Source organism: Mastigoproctus giganteus, chromosome 11 (assembly GCF_048544385.1).
Source record: "Mastigoproctus giganteus isolate SK-2022 chromosome 11, ASM4854438v1, whole genome shotgun sequence".
Taxonomy (NCBI): Eukaryota; Metazoa; Arthropoda; class Arachnida; order Uropygi; family Thelyphonidae; genus Mastigoproctus; species Mastigoproctus giganteus.
Window position 1 is genome coordinate 76,001,975 of NC_143585.1, and position 16,074 is coordinate 76,018,048.

The following is a 16,074-nucleotide window of genomic DNA, read 5'->3' on the forward strand; positions in this document are numbered from 1 at the left end:
CGTATTACAAGTTGCAGCTCTGCTGAACGAGAAGTTTTTAGCCATATTTAGCCGCTTTATTGACCATTTTTTACATCAAATTATTTTCTATAAGTAGCTTATAGACCTAGTCAGGATCGTTAGTTTATTCTGAATTGAGACAGCGAGATTTGGAAGTTAATTAATACTTTAAGTGTCCGTATATTTACCGTTCGTAACTTGCCGCCTTTGTTATACGATACATTATATCCCAAACTAGATAGCGTTAGTATAGAATAATATTGTCGATTAATCAGTAAAATCTATTAAACTTGTTAAACTTTGTTGTCAATTAAATTGTACTCTTAACTAAATACATATAACAACTTAGATTACAAACGTAACATAATTAATAAATACATAACTTGATAGGGAGTTATATAAAGGGAACTCGTAGATAATTAATACTTGATACTAAAAATATATATAGCATTATAACTGTGTTGGGATACAAGTTTAGGGTTATAATTTTGTATTGAAATTGAAATTTTATTGAAACTAAATTGAAATCATGACTCAGACCAGAGCAGCAAAGCAAAAGACTCAAGCTAATGGGAGTGCTGTGGCTTAGAGGAGAACTGAGGGGGGGGGGGGCAGTTTCCCTCTGAATCGCAGCCTTGCACTGCTTGCATAATGTTTGTGGACAATCAGGTAGGTACGGGACATGATATTGCGATGGAGGATGTCTCTGTGTATGCGCAATGCAAGGAGTGTAACGAAATCAGGCAACAACTCAGCATTGTTATGGGCCTACATGAGAGCTTGAAGGATGGGGTGGATGCCCTCGACGGTTCTAAATTGAGGGACCAATCAAGCTCTCAGCTGCCCACATCAACACCACAGATTGCACTTGGTCATCACGCAACACAGCGGCAACCACCAAGGCAGAATGCGCTGGTCCCAAAGGAACTAGTAGTTGTTGGTGACTCTATTGTCAGGGAAACAGGGAATATGCTTTATAAAAAGGATAGGTGGAACAGGACCAGGGTATGTCTGCCAGGGCCAAAGGTTGATGACATTGTAGAGTGGATATCATCTTTTAAGGGCACAAAAGGTGATATAGTTATATTTATACGTTGGCACTAATGGTATTAAGAGTAGGAGATCGGCAGAATTACTTAAAAAGTACAGGTTACTGTTGAAAAAAAGCCGTGAATTAGGGTTGAATTGGAAAGTGTCTGCAATTCTGCCCAGACACGACAGGAGGGAGTATATGATGAGAGCCTTGTTCATCAATTCGGCCTTGGAAAGATTGTGCAAGGTTCAGCCTGGTCTGTACTTGTTAACAAGAGAGACTGCTTCTACAGGGATGGGATACACTTAAATAGAAAGGGTGCAAGAATATTTGCTGATGCTATCGAGGCAGTGTTAGGTGGGTCAGAAAACTGCTAGCTTGGGGGGGGATACAAAGACTAATAGATTAACAGTAGCCACTGGCAGAGTTGAAAGTGATTCTTGCACTGCACTGCTTCTATTGGAATGAGCAGAAGCCTGAAAAACAAGATGCAGGATATTTCAGAGACTGCTGGGAGTCATTGCAGTACAAGTAAACACATGGGTTGTGTTAGGGTAGCTAAGAATAGAAACAGGTGCATGTACACTTGCGTGTACACCAATGCTAGGAGTTTGGTAAATAAATTTAATGAATTTGACGTATTGCTCAAAGCATCGAAGGCGGATATTGTTGAGATATCAGAGACATGGTGCCACACAGATATAAGGAATGCAGAACTGGAATTTGGGGAGTACAACGTCTACAGAAAGGATAGACAGAATAGAAAGGGACGAAGGGCTATGCTATTAGTTAAGAAATGCATAAAATCCAAGGAAGTGAAGCCAGTCGGCATCGCTGGACACTGCAGTGTCGAGTCAGTTTGGTGTGACATAAGCATTGGGAGATCACAATTGAGAGTAGGAGTGTGCTATAGGCCTAATGATTCTGATGAGTAAAATAAGAAACTGTACAGGGAAATAGAGTGGGCCAGTAAATCAGAGAGTCTTGTAATGGGGAATTTTAATTTCCCAGATATTGACTGGAATTTGTGGTTTGGTCACTCACACACTAGCAAGGCTTTTGTGGATTTATTAGATGATTGTTTTCTACATCAGCATGTTCGGGAGGCAACTAGAGGGAGTAATACTCTTGATTTGATTATCAGTAGTGATTCTTCATGCATTAAGAATCTGCAGATAAAGGAACCACTAGGTGGCAGTGATCACAATGTGCTGAAGTGAGATTTATTCAAAGAGGTAACTACCATCAGGGGAAAAGAAAGGATTATTGCTTTCATAAGGGCAACTACGATGGTCTGAGACAGTATTTAAATTCTATACAGTGGGACCAACTGATGATGTTACCAACAGCAAACTCAAAATGGAAAGCATTCAAAGAATTTATCTTGGAAGCAACAAGACTTTACATACCAACTAAGAAATATTGTTCAAGGTTTAGACCTAAATGAATGTCAGATGAACTAATGAGACATGTGGCAGAGAAGAAAAATGCATGTCATACATATAAATTAACATGTGACACAGAAGCCTATGATAGATATAAGTTGATCTGTAACCAAGTTACAAAGGAGGTTAGGCAGGCAAAGGCAGATTACGAGAAATCTTTGGCAAGGGATGCTAAGAAAAACAGCAAAGAGTCTTTACTTATGTAAACTCTAGAAGGAAGGGGATGAATCAGATTGGTCCACTTGATATCGATGGGTCAACTGTTGATGATTCTGCTCAGGTAGCTAACAAACTAAATGAATATTTTGCATCGACATTCACACATGAGGAGTTATTCAGCGAGGGGAATGCCAGAGGTGTATTCAACTCTGGCAGTAAGCTAGAAAATCTTGTAATAACTGAGAGTAAAGTGGAGGAGAAATTGTTGAAGATAAACACAAGAAAGGCACCTGGGGTGGATGGGGATCTATCCAGTTATATTAAAGGAGGCAGCAAAGGAAGTAAGCAAACCCTTAGCCATAATTATGAGAGCTTCCTTGGACTCAAGGGAGATACCCACAGACTGGAGATGTGCAAATGTGACCACAATTCACAAAGGAGGATCAAAGGTTGACACAAGTAATTATAGATCTGTGAGTTTAACTTCTGTTCCAGGAAAATTAATGGAGGCACTGGTTAAAGAAGCACTGCAGGATCATCTTGACAAGACTTCAGTTATAGCTCGGACACAGCATGGTTTTGTTAAGAGGAAGTCTTGCCTGACCAATTTGACTGGATATTATGATGCAGTCACAAAAGAACTGGATGCAGGGAATAACTTTGATATTATATACTTGTATCTTAAAAAGGCTTCTGATACTGTTGCACATGGAAGACTGCTGCACAAATTGGAGCAATGTGGCATTGGAGGCAAATTGCTGCTATGGAAAAAGGGGTGGTTGAGAGGGATTTTTTTTTTTTTTTTTTGATTTGGTAGTTGTTGGGGCATCGGCTTCTGTGGCCATATTGCACCTCCCAAGGTTTTTGCAGTACTTTGATCCAAGCCCGAGGCGGGAATCGAACCCGCGACCTTTGGATTGCCGGGCTGGTACTTTACCCACTCGGCTAGCCCGGTCGGCTGGTTGAGGGGGAGAAGACAGAGAGTGGTAAGCTGCTTATTGTGGACTAATGTTATTAGTGGAGTCCCTCAGGGTTCAGTGTTGGGTCCATTATTGTTTTCTGTATTTATAAATGATATTGATGATGCTATATCAAGCTTAATGTCCAAGTTTGCAGATGATACAAAGGTTGGGAGGGTTGTCAAGGACACTACTGACAACACTATGCTGCTGCTGCAACAGAATCTGGAAAGGTTGAGCAGATGGGCTGAGAGGTGGCAAATGAAGTTTAACATTGACAAATGTAAAGTACTACATATGGGAAACAGCAACCCCAGAGCAATGTATCAACTCTGTGGTACTACACTGACAGTGGTAGAGAATAGAAAAGGACCTGGGGGTAATTGTGCAGGCAGATATGATGTTCTCTGAGCAGTGCAGACGGGCTGCAAGAGTAGTTGATGGTGTCTTGTCAATGATATACAGGACTTTTTCTAGCAGGGATAAGGAGGTGATTATTCCCTTGTATAAGGCAATGGTCAGGCCACACCTTGAGTACTGTATACAGGTCTGGAGGCCTCATTTCAAGAAGGATGTAGTGCTGCTGGAACAAGTATAGAGAAGGGCAACAAGATTAGCTCAGAATACCTGAGAGGGCATAAATTCAAATTGAGGAAAGACAGATGTAGGATAGATATGCAGAAATTTGCATTTAGCCAGCGGGTAGTTGGTTTGTGGAACAGATTGATATCCCTTTTTGTGGAAGTTGATAGCCTAAATAAATATAAGGATCAGCTGGACAGGTATTTCGAATGAAGGGTGGGGGGGGGGAAGTGGAAGTGTTTTTTTTTTTTTTTGGCTGATGCTGCATAAGCTTGCTTTCTTGCATCATATGCCTCTACTAATACTAATCATTTAAACAATACTGCAGTTATAGTCAGGCACAGCACCGGTTTGTTAAAATGAAGTCTTGTTTGACCAATAAAAGTGAATACAGTAAACTCCGCTATTCGTGGTCGCTGATTTAATATAAAATTAAACATAAAAAAATGTGAATTTTAAAGCATCGTGAACATTTTCCACCATAAAAAAACATGGGTGTGGCTAAAATTATCTTTCCAGGTCAAAACAGTGCTCAGTGGGTGGGGGAAAGGGGTGACAAAATCGGGAGCGTGGATGTTTCTCGCTAATCCTTGTTCAGTGTTATGCGCTTGTCATGGAAGGTTTTGTCATTTGCTTTTAATTTATATGCTTATAAATTGAATAAATTTATCAATTTATATATTGATATGCTTACAAAAGTGATAAATCTATCGTTTTGCAGGGTAAAACAGACTTTTTCGAGTGTGTTAATGGAAGAAAGTGACATTAGCATTAGTAGAGGCATTTGATGCAAGAAAGCAAGCTTATGCAGCATCAGCCAAAAAAAAATAAAGTAAAAAAAATAAATAAAATATAACCACTTTCACTTCACCCCTCTGTTCATTCGAAATACCTGTCTAGCTGAGCCTTAAACTTATTTAGGCTATCAACTTCCACGACAAGGGATGGAAGTCTGTTCCACCTACCAACCACCCGCTGGCTAAAGGCAAATTTCCGCACATCTATCCTACATCTGTCTTTCCTCAATTTGAACTTAAGTCCTCTCAGGTGATTATTCTGAGCAAGAGGAAGAATCCCATCAGCATTGAGCATGCTCAAACCATTCAAGGCTTTGTACACCTCTATCAGATCTCCTCGCTGGTGCCTAGTCTCCAGACACTGTAATTCGCAAAACTTAAGCCTTTCTTCGTAAGAGCACCCCTTTGTTCCATTCACTAATCTTGTTGCTCTTCTCTGTACTCGTTCCAGCAGCTCTACATCCTTCTTGAAATGAGGCCTTTGGAAATTCTTTCTAACCTCTACAAAAATATGGCTACAAATAACAAGGGGAATGTGAAAAGATCAAAGGTGATGACATTAGTGAATAAAATTGAGTTATTAGATAAAATTTCTAATGGTGAAAGTGTCTCCTCAGTGGCAAAACATTATAAAATCAACAAGTCAACGGTACGATCAATGAAGAAATCGGGAGAAGAAATCCGCTGTAGTGTCCGTGAAAACGCGCTAATTGCTTCAAAAATTTGCTCTGTAACTCGTGATGTTAAATTAGAAAAAATGGAAAAGGCTTTAAATCTGGAGATAGAAGACCGAACTCAAAATAAAATTCCGTTAAGTTCACTTATCATTCGTGAAAAGGCAAAACTCCTTTATGAACACTTTAGTGAAACTGGTGACAGCACTGGCGGGATAGGGTTTTTAGCTAGCAAAGGCACTAGTTTGAAATTTCTAATAAATATTACATTTAATATTAAATTGTTTCTTATTTTCATTTCGACGCTTTACGCTTGCATTTCACTTATGAACATAGTCATATTATGAAGGTACATATAATACATAGGCAAAATTTTAGACTAGTTTTTCTTATATATTTCATACTTTGGAACGGAACCCCTTTATTACTATGGGAACCATAACTCAATATTCGTGTTTTCGGTATTTGCGGCATTTCTCAGGAACATAACCCCCACGAATAGCGGGGGTTTACTGTACTATGATGTGGTCTCAAAGGAACTGGATGCAAAAAATAATTTTGATATCATATACTTCAATTTCAGGAAAGTGTTTGATACTGTTGCTCATGGAAGACTGCTGTACAAATTGGAGCAGTAAGGCATGAAGGGCAAGTTGCTGCTATAGATAAAGGGATGGTTGAGTGGGAGAAAACAGAGAGTGGTAATCAATGGACACTGCTTATCGTGGACTAATGTTATTAGTGGAGTTCACAAGGGTTTGGTGTTGGGCCCATTGTTGTTTTCTGTATTTATGAATGATATTGATGAAGGTACATCAGGCTTTGTGTCCAAGTTTGCAGTGATACGAATGTTGGCACTGTTGTTAATGACAGTAACGACAGTACGCTACTGCAACAGGATCTAGAAAAGTTTGACAGATGGGCTAAGAGGTGGCAACTGAAGTTTAATAATGACAAATGCAAAGTACTGCATATGGGTAGCAGTAGCCCCAAGAGTAACATATCAAATATGTGGTCCTACACTCAGGGTAGTGGAGAATGAAAGAGACCTGGTGTAATTGTGCAGTCAGATATGAAGTTTTCTGAGCTGTGCAGACAGGCTGCCAGAGCAGGTCATGGGGGTTTTGTCAATGATATTCAGAAATTTTGCTAGCAGGGATAAGGAGGTGATTATCCCTTTGTATAAGGCAATGATCAGGCCAAACCATGAGTACTACATACAAGTCTGGAGTTCTCATTTTAGGATGTAGAGCTGCTGGAACAAGTATAGGGAAGGGTAACGAGATTGGTGAGGGGAACAGAGGGTTGTTCTTACCAAGAAAGGCTTAAGTTCTGCAAATTGCAGTGTCTGGAGATTAGGCACCTGCGAGGTGATCTGATATAGGTGTGTATGAGGCCTTGAATGGTTTGAGCATGCTCATCACTGATGGGATTCTTCCTGTTGCTTGGATTACATATCTGAGGGGGCATAAACTCTAATTGAGGAAAGGCAGTTGGAGAATAGATGTATGGAAATTTGCCTTTAGCCAGCAAGTAGTTGATTGCTGGAACAAACTTCCATCTGTTTTGTGGAAGTTGATAGCTTAAATAAATTCAAGAAAGACCTGGACATTTGGAGCAAATGGATGGGTGAAAAGGGAAGATTTTTATTTTTTGGCTGATGCTGTATAAGCTTGCTTTCTTCCATCATATGCCTCTGCTAATGCTTATGCTGAACAACTGTTTAAGCCATTAAATGCATACATTGTACGGATATTGGGGACATGGTGTCACTCAGACATAAGCAAAGCTGCATTTGAATAAAAGAAGTACAATTTATACAGGAAGGATAGACAAGAGAGGAGGGAGGTATGCTCTTAGTTAAGAATCATATTAAGTTTAAGGCAGTGCATCCAGTAGAACAAGGGTACAGAGTGGAATGTCGAGTCAGTGTGATATGACATAAGCACTGGGAAAACAAAAAATAGAGTATGAGTGTGCTATAGGTCTAATTACTGTGATTAGTATGCCACACAACTATACAGAGAAATAAAGTAGGTCAGTAAATTAGAATGTCATCTAATAGCGTAATTTAACTTTTCAGATGTTGAAAGAAATTTGTAGGTCAGTCACTCATACACTAACAAGATTTTTGTGAATTTATTGGATGACCATTTTTAATAGAAGCATATCAGAGAGGCAACAAGAAGAAGCAGTACTCTTATCTGGTTATCAGAAGCAATTCTTCGTGCATTAAAGAATCAAGAGGTAAAAGACCCACTGGGTGGTAGTGATCAGAGCATACTGATATGGAATTTACTTCAAGATATAACTACTGTCAGGGGAAAGGGTTTTGCTTTCAAAGGAGTGACTATAGTGGTCTTAGAGGTTTTAAATTCTTGTTTATACAGCAGCACAACAAACAGGTCAGTGGAGTTTCAATAAATCGATTAATACAAATGTTAATCATATTTAGCAGTCAAAGGCTTCAACCCCAGTCCACTCAAAGAGCGTGTGCTACTGCGTACAACCACTCAGCTACTTCACGACCAGCTGACGATGTTACCAACAGCAAATTCTAAATGGGAAGTATTCAGTGAAATAATCAAACAAGACCTCCCTATGCTTTTCATACCATTTAAGATATTTCTTAAATGTCCAAGGCTCAACTAATTGAATGTCAGATGACCTGATGAGACTTGTGGCAAAGAAGAAAAATGCATGTAAAAAAAAAAAGTAAAGTGCAGCCATTATCAACCCACTGCAGGATGGAAGCCTCCTCAACAATTCATGCTGAGGGAAATGGACCATAATCTGCCACGCTGGTCCAGTGCGGGTTGGCAGATCGACCATATTCAGCAGTCAGGGGCTTGAACCCCGGTCTACTCAAAGAGCGTGTGCTACTGCACTCCCGCTCCTGCCCACTCGGCTACGCAGGCCGAGTCGCGCAGTGGAAGCGTGCTGGGCCCATAATCCAGAGGTCCGTGGATCGAAAAATGCATGAGTTGCATATAAATTATTAGGTGATGCAGAAGCCCTAAGGTAATTATAAACTAGTCTGTAATCAAGTCGTCACAAAGATTACAAGAAGTATCTTGCAAAGAACATCAGCCAAGACTTTTATGCTTATATTAACAGTAGAAGGAAGGATTAGCATTAGTAGAGGCATAAGATGCAAGAAAGCAAGCTTATGCAGCATCAGCCATTTCATCCCATTTCACCCCTCCATTTGTTCCAAATGCCTGTCCAGCTCAGCCTTCAATTTTGAATTTATTTAGAACTATCAACTTCCTCAATAAAAGATGGAAGTCTGTTCAACTAATCAACCGCACGCTGGCTAAAGACAAATTTCCAGACACCTATTCTACAACTATTTTTCCTCATTTTGGATATGTGCCCCCCTCTCAGGTTCTTAATCTGAGCAAGAGGAAGAATCCCATCAGCATTTAGCTTGCTCAACCCATTCAAGGCCTTATACACCTCAATCAGATCACCTTGCAGGTGCCTACTCTCCAGGCACTGCAATTTGCAGAATTTAGCCTTTCTTGGTAAGAGCACCCCTTTGTTCCACTCACCAATCTTGTTGCCCTTCTTTGTACTTGTTCTAGCAACTGAGTGTAGTACCACACAATTTGTATGTTTCTCTTGGGTTCTTGCTATCCATCATCATCATCATCATCAGCCATTTTAAATCCACTGCAGGATGAAGGCCTCTCCAACAACTTTCCAGTTCCTTCTGTTTTGAGCACTGGCCATCCATTTACTACTCAAAAACTCATGAATTTCATCTATCCATCTCCGCCTTTGTCTTCCAGGTTTTCTTCTAGCTCCTCTTGGGTACCATTCTGTTATTTTCTTAGTCCATCTGTCATCATGTCTTCGAGCTATGTGTCCTGCCCAAGACCATTTTAGTTCTTTAGTTTTGATAAGAATGTCCTTTACTTGAGTTTGCTGCCTAATCCATGTGTTTCTCTTCTTATCTAACAGTCTGATTCCCAATATAATTCGTTCCATTCTTCGCTGTGTAGTTCTTAGCTTCTCTTCCATTCTTTTGGTGAGTGCCCAAGTTTCACTTCCATAAGTCATGGTGGGGAGTATACATTGATTCATTATTTTACGTTTCAGACAAACTGGGATATTGCTCTTCAGTATGTGACTATATTTCCTAAATGCTATCCATATGCAGTACTTTGAATTTGTCAATGTTAAACTTCAGTTGCCACTTCTCAGCCCATTTGTCCAAATTATCTAGATCCAATTGGAGTAGCATACTGTCTTTACTGTCGTTAACAACCTTGCCAACTTTTGTATCATCAGCAAACTTGGGCATTAATCCTGATATACTTTCATTAATATCATTCATAAATTCAAAAAACAACAATGGGACCAACACCAAACCCTCATGTACTCCACTAATAACATAGTCCACAAAGAGCAGTGTCCACTGATTATCACTCTCTGTTTTCTTCCACTCAACCATCCCTTTATCTATAGCAGCAACTTGCCCTTCGTGCCATACTACTATTTGTGCAGCAGTCTTCCATATGCAACAGTATCAAAAGCCTTTCTAAGATCTAAATATATGATATCAAAGTTATTCCCTCAATCCAGTCACTTTGTGACCACATCACAGTATCCAATAAAATTGGTCAGACAAGACTTCCTCTTAACCATGCTGTGTCTGAGCTATAACTGAAGTCTTCTTGTCTAGATGATCCTGCAATGATTCTTTAACCAGTGACTCCATTATTTTCCCTGGAACACAAGTTAAACTAACAGGTCTATAGTTACTTCTGTTACCTTTTGAACCCCTTTTGTGAATTGGCGATACATTTGCACACCTCCAGTCCATCGGGACTTCCCCTAAGTCCAAAAAGCTCTCATATTTATGGCTAAGGGTTTGCTTACTTCCTTTGCTGCCTCCTTTAATATAACTGGATAGATCCCATCCACCTCTAGTGCCTTGCTTATGTTTAACTTCAACAATTTCTCCTCCACTTTGCTCTCAATTATTACAAAATCACTTAGCTCACTGTTAGAGTTTGATAAACTTCTGGTATTCCCCTCATTAAATAACTCCTCATGTGTGAATGTAGATGCAAAATACTCATTCAGTTTATCAGCTACCTGAGCATGATCATCATTAGTCAACTCATCTATGTTAAGTCGTCCAATCTGATTCATCCCTTTCCTTCTAGAGTTTACATAAGTAAAGAGCTCTTTGCTGCTTTTCTTGGCATCCTTTGCAAAAGATTTCTTTTAATCTGCCTTCGCTTGCCTAACCTCCTTTGTGACTTGATTACAGACAAGCTTATATCTGCCATAGGCTTCTGTGTCACCTGATAATTTATATGTATCCCATATATTTTTCTTCTCTGCCATGAGCCTCATTAATTCATCTGACATCCATTTAGGCCTGAACCTTGAACAGTATTTCTTAGTTGGAATGAAAAGCCTAGTAGCCTCCAAGATTGAGTCCCTGAAGGCTTTCCATTTAGAATTCAACATTGGTAACAATCATCAGTTTATCCCACTGTACAGAATTTACAAACTGTCTGAGACCCCTGTAGTCACATTTACGAAAGGAAAAGCCCTTCCCTTCAGCCTTCAGGGCAGTTATATCTTTAAGTAATTCCCATATCAGTACATTGTGATCACTGTCACCCAGTGGTTCCTTTATCTGCAAATTCTTAATGCATGAATAATCACTGTTGATAATCAGATCAAGTATTACTCCTTCTGGCTGCCTCTCGAACATGCTGTTGTAGAAAACAGTCATCAAATAAATCCAAAAAGGTCTTGCTAGTGTTCGAGTGTCCAACCCACAAGTTCCAATCAGTATCTGGAAAGTTAAAATCCCCCATTATAAGACATTCTGATTACTGCCCACTCTATTTCTCTGCACAATTGCTCATTATACTCATCAGATTCATTAGGACTATTAAAATTATTTTGCTGCTATGGATAAAGAAATGGTTGTGTGGGAGAAGACAGAGAGTGGTATTCAATGGACACTGCTCATCGTGGACTAATTTTATTAGTGGAGTCCCTCAGGGTTCAGTGTTGGGTACATTATTGTTTTCTGTATTTATAAATGATATTGATGATGGTATATCAAGCTTAATGTCCAAGTTTGCAAACGATACAAAGGTTGGCAGGGTTGTTAAGAACACTACTGACGCTATGCTGCTGCAACAGGATCTGGAAAGGTTGAGCAGATAGGCTGAGAGGTGAGAGGTGGCAAATGTAAAGTATTACATATGGGAAACAGTAATCCCAAAGCATTGTATCAACTCTGTGGTACTACACTGACAGTGGTAGAGAATGAAAAGGACCTGGGGTAATTGTGCAGGCAGATATGAAGTTCTATGACAGTGCAGACGAACTGCAAGAGTAGCTCATGATGTCTTGTCAATGATATACAGGAATTTTTCTAGCAGGTATAAGGAGGTGATTATTCCCTTGTATAAGGCAATGGTCAGGCCACACCTTGAGTACTGTATACAGGTCTGGAGGCCTCATTTCAAAAAGGATGTAGAGCTGCTGGAATGAGTACAGAGAAGGGCAATAAGATTAGGGAATGGAACAAAGGGGTGCTCTTACGAAGAAAGGCTTAAGTTTTGCAAATTACAGTGTCTGGAGACTAGGCACCAGCCAGGTGATCTGATAGAGGTGTATAAAGCCTTGAATGGTTTGAGCATGCTCAATGCTGATGGGATTCTTCCTCTTGCTCAGAATAATCACCTGAGAGGGCATAAATTCAAATTGAGGAAAGACAGATGTAGGGTAGATGTGCAGAAATTTGCCTTTAGCCAGCGGGTAGTGGTGGAACAGACTGCCATCCCTTTTTGTGGAAGTTGACAGCCTAAATAAATATAAGGCTCAGCTGGACAGGTATTTCGAATGAACGGTAGGGGGAAGTGGAAGTGGTTTTTTTTTTTTTTTTTGGCTGATGCTGCATAAGCTTACTTTCCTGCATCATATGCTAAAAAAAAATACTAATAACACACACCTACTTTCATTTTTCTTTTCCCAGTGTTCATGTCACACCAAACAGACTCAGCATTGCATTGTCCACCAACATCAATTGGATGCACTTCCTTAAATTTTATGTATTTCTTAACTAACAGCATAACCCCTCCTCCCTTCCTGTCCTGTCTATCTTTTTTGTACACATTGTACTCCCCAAATTACATTGGGCTACTTGATATCAATGGGTTAACTTTTGATGACCTGCTTAGGTTGCACACAAACTGAATAGGTATTTTGCATCTACATTTACATGTGGGGAGTTATTTAGGAAAGGGGATGCCAGAAGTTTATCAAATTCTAATGGGGGCTAAATTATTTTGTAATGACCGAAACTAAAGTGGAAGAGAAATTGAAGATAAATATAAAAAAGGTGCTTGCAGTGGATAGGATCTAATCCATTTATATTAAGGGAGGCAACAAAGGAGTTAAGCAAACCCTTAGCTGTAATACTATGAAGAGCATTGGATTCAGTGGAGATCCCTATGGACTGGAGATGCAAATTATCCCAAATTTTTAAATGGGGATCAAAAGTGAAATTAGAAATTACAGACTTGTTATCTTAACAGGTCTGTAATTTCTGTAGAGTTACTGGTTAAAGAAGTAATGCAGGAACAACCATCTATACAAGAATGAAATTACATTGCAGTCATAGCATGGATTTATAAGGGGCAGTCATGTCTAACCAAGCTGACTGCATACTATGATGCAGTAATAAAGGAATGGGATGCAAAAAATAATTTTGATATCTACTTGGGATTCAGGAAGGCGTTTGATATTGTTGCACATAAAAGAATGCTGTACAAAGTGGAGCAATGTTGCATTAAAGGCAAGTTACTGCTGTGGATAGAGGAATGGTTGAGTTCAAGAAAACAGAGAGTGGTTATCAGGGAGCACTGCTGTTTGTGGAATAATTTTGTTAGTGGAGTCTCCCAGCTTCAGTGCCGGGCCTGTTCTTATTTTCAATATTTATTAATGATATTCATGAAGGTATATCAAGCTTAATGTCCATGTTTGCAGATGATAGAAAATTTGGCAGGTCAGTTAGTGACAGTAATCAAGGTAAGCTACTGCAACATGATCTAGAAAAATTAGGCCAATGGGCTGAGAAATTTAAAGTTGAAGTTTAACATCGACAAATGCAAGGTATTGCACAAGGGTAGCAAATAATCCCACCTTAACATGCCAACTGTATAGTACTATGCTCAGCATAGTGGAAAATGAAAAAGACTGATAGGATAATTCTCGGTCAGATATGAATTTCTCTGTGCAGTGCAGACAAGCTGCCAGGGCAGCTCATGGGGTTTTGTCAATGACATACAGGAACTTCACTAACAGTGATAAGGAGGTGATTATCCCTTTGAGCAAGGCCAAGGTTATGTTGCAGTTTGAGTACTGTATATCAGTATGGTGCCTCATTATAGGAAGCATGTAGATCTACTATAACTGGATCAGAGAAGTGCAACAAGATTGGTGAATGAATGGAACAAAAGGGTGATCTTACCAAGAAAGGCTTGCTTCAGTTTGCAAATTTCAGCATCTGGAAATGTGGCACCTGCAAGGAGATCTGACTGAGGTGTTTAAGTCTTTGAATGGATTGAGTAAGCTCAATGTTGATACCATTTGTCCTCTTGCTGAGACTACACACAAATGAGAGGGAATAAATTCAAATTGAAGAAGGATGGTTGCAGATTAGAAGTTTGCCTTCAGCTGATAGATGGTTGATTGTTGGAACAAACTCCCACCTGTTGTTGTGGAAGTAGGTAGTTTGAATAAATTCAAGGAAGAACTAGACAAATTCTTGGAGGGAATGGATGAGTGAGGTGGGTAGTATTTTATTTATTTATTTTTTTTTTTTGAGGTGATGATCTATAAATTTTCTTTCTTCTGCTACTAACATAATAAGTCAGCTGCATAGAAATCACATTGCTTTATTTTGTTTATTTAGCATTATGGTCAGCATAGGTGGATTTACAGAGAAACTAATGAAGCTTAAACTTCAGAGCCCCTAGCAATATGTTCACATGGTCATATGTTTTTGTAAAATTTGCAAAAGTAAGATATTTTAACCACAATCAGTTAAGAGCACTGTCTCTTTCCACTCCAACTTCCCCTCCATCACACTTCTCCTTGTGTCGGGTTGTGTTGGAGTGGCTACCAACTTTTAAGAAAAAGAATACAAATAAATTTTGCATTCTTTTTCTTAAAGAGGACCCTAAAAACTGTATAAGCTTCAGGCCCCCATAAAACTTGGATCTGCCGCTGATGGCCAGTTTCTGTAACATAACTCTAGTTAACAGTGTTATTTTATTAAGGTTGGGTTACAAAAATTTGCAAAAGGAGTAAACCACAATCAAAAATTAGATCTCAAAGAAAGTAATGAAATTAGCCAAAACACTTTAACAGCTTCTAAATATCCACTGATTTTATCATAAGCAAACATGAATAGCAGATGAACGCTAAAAAACATCAAAGTACTTCACACATGCATAACATCATCCAGGAGTATATAATAATTAGTGGAAACCAATGAGAGCTATAAAAGAGACAAATATCATGGAATTAGATTGTCGGCTAACTTGACCAATCAAGTAAATTTTTTGGGAAAGTTTTCCATACTGTTGAAAAGGTTGTTTAGCCTTTTCTCTAGACTTGAATCTTGACATTTTAAGTTTGGTTTGATTTAATATCCAAAAATGAGCACTTGCCAAGTCAGGGGTTTCTGGATTTCAGATGTTACCCTAGTAGTTTGTCATAATACTATATTAAAAATCTGTTATCAATTTAGTAGTAGATACAAGGAGCAGCTAAAAAGGAATGAGAAATATTTTTAAAATCATTTATTATTTTAAATACAACAATTTAAATGTTTATCCCCTTAAAGCACTCTCCAACCATGCCTCTGCCGTGCTACATTTTGGATTTCCAGGTTCTAAAACAACAGCAGAAATCCACAGAACATACTGCCTTTAATTGCTGCATTGTGTTCTTCTGAATGCCTGCTAATTTGTTAAAATGTTTTCCTTTGAGGTGTGGATTTTAATTTTCAAGAACACGAAATAGTCACATGGTGCACCAGATCTAGAAAACAAGGCGGGTGCTCCAATGTTATGATCTTGCTTTTCATTAAAAACTCACTCACTGCAAACCACACACACACACACACACACACCCTTTCTGTACAACCATTCTGTCAAAATTGCAAAATTGTTTTTACTGTTTCTTTGTCAATGTGCAACTGTTCTGTGATTAGTTTAATGCTTATCCAAAGACCTTAGCACAAGATCTCTAGAATTTTTTCAACATCTGCATCTGTTGTTGAAGTTGACAGCCTTCCTGTCTTCTGGTCATCTTCCCATTCTTCTCTGAACTGTCCATGCCATTCATACGTACGTGGTTGACTCATGGTTTCATTGT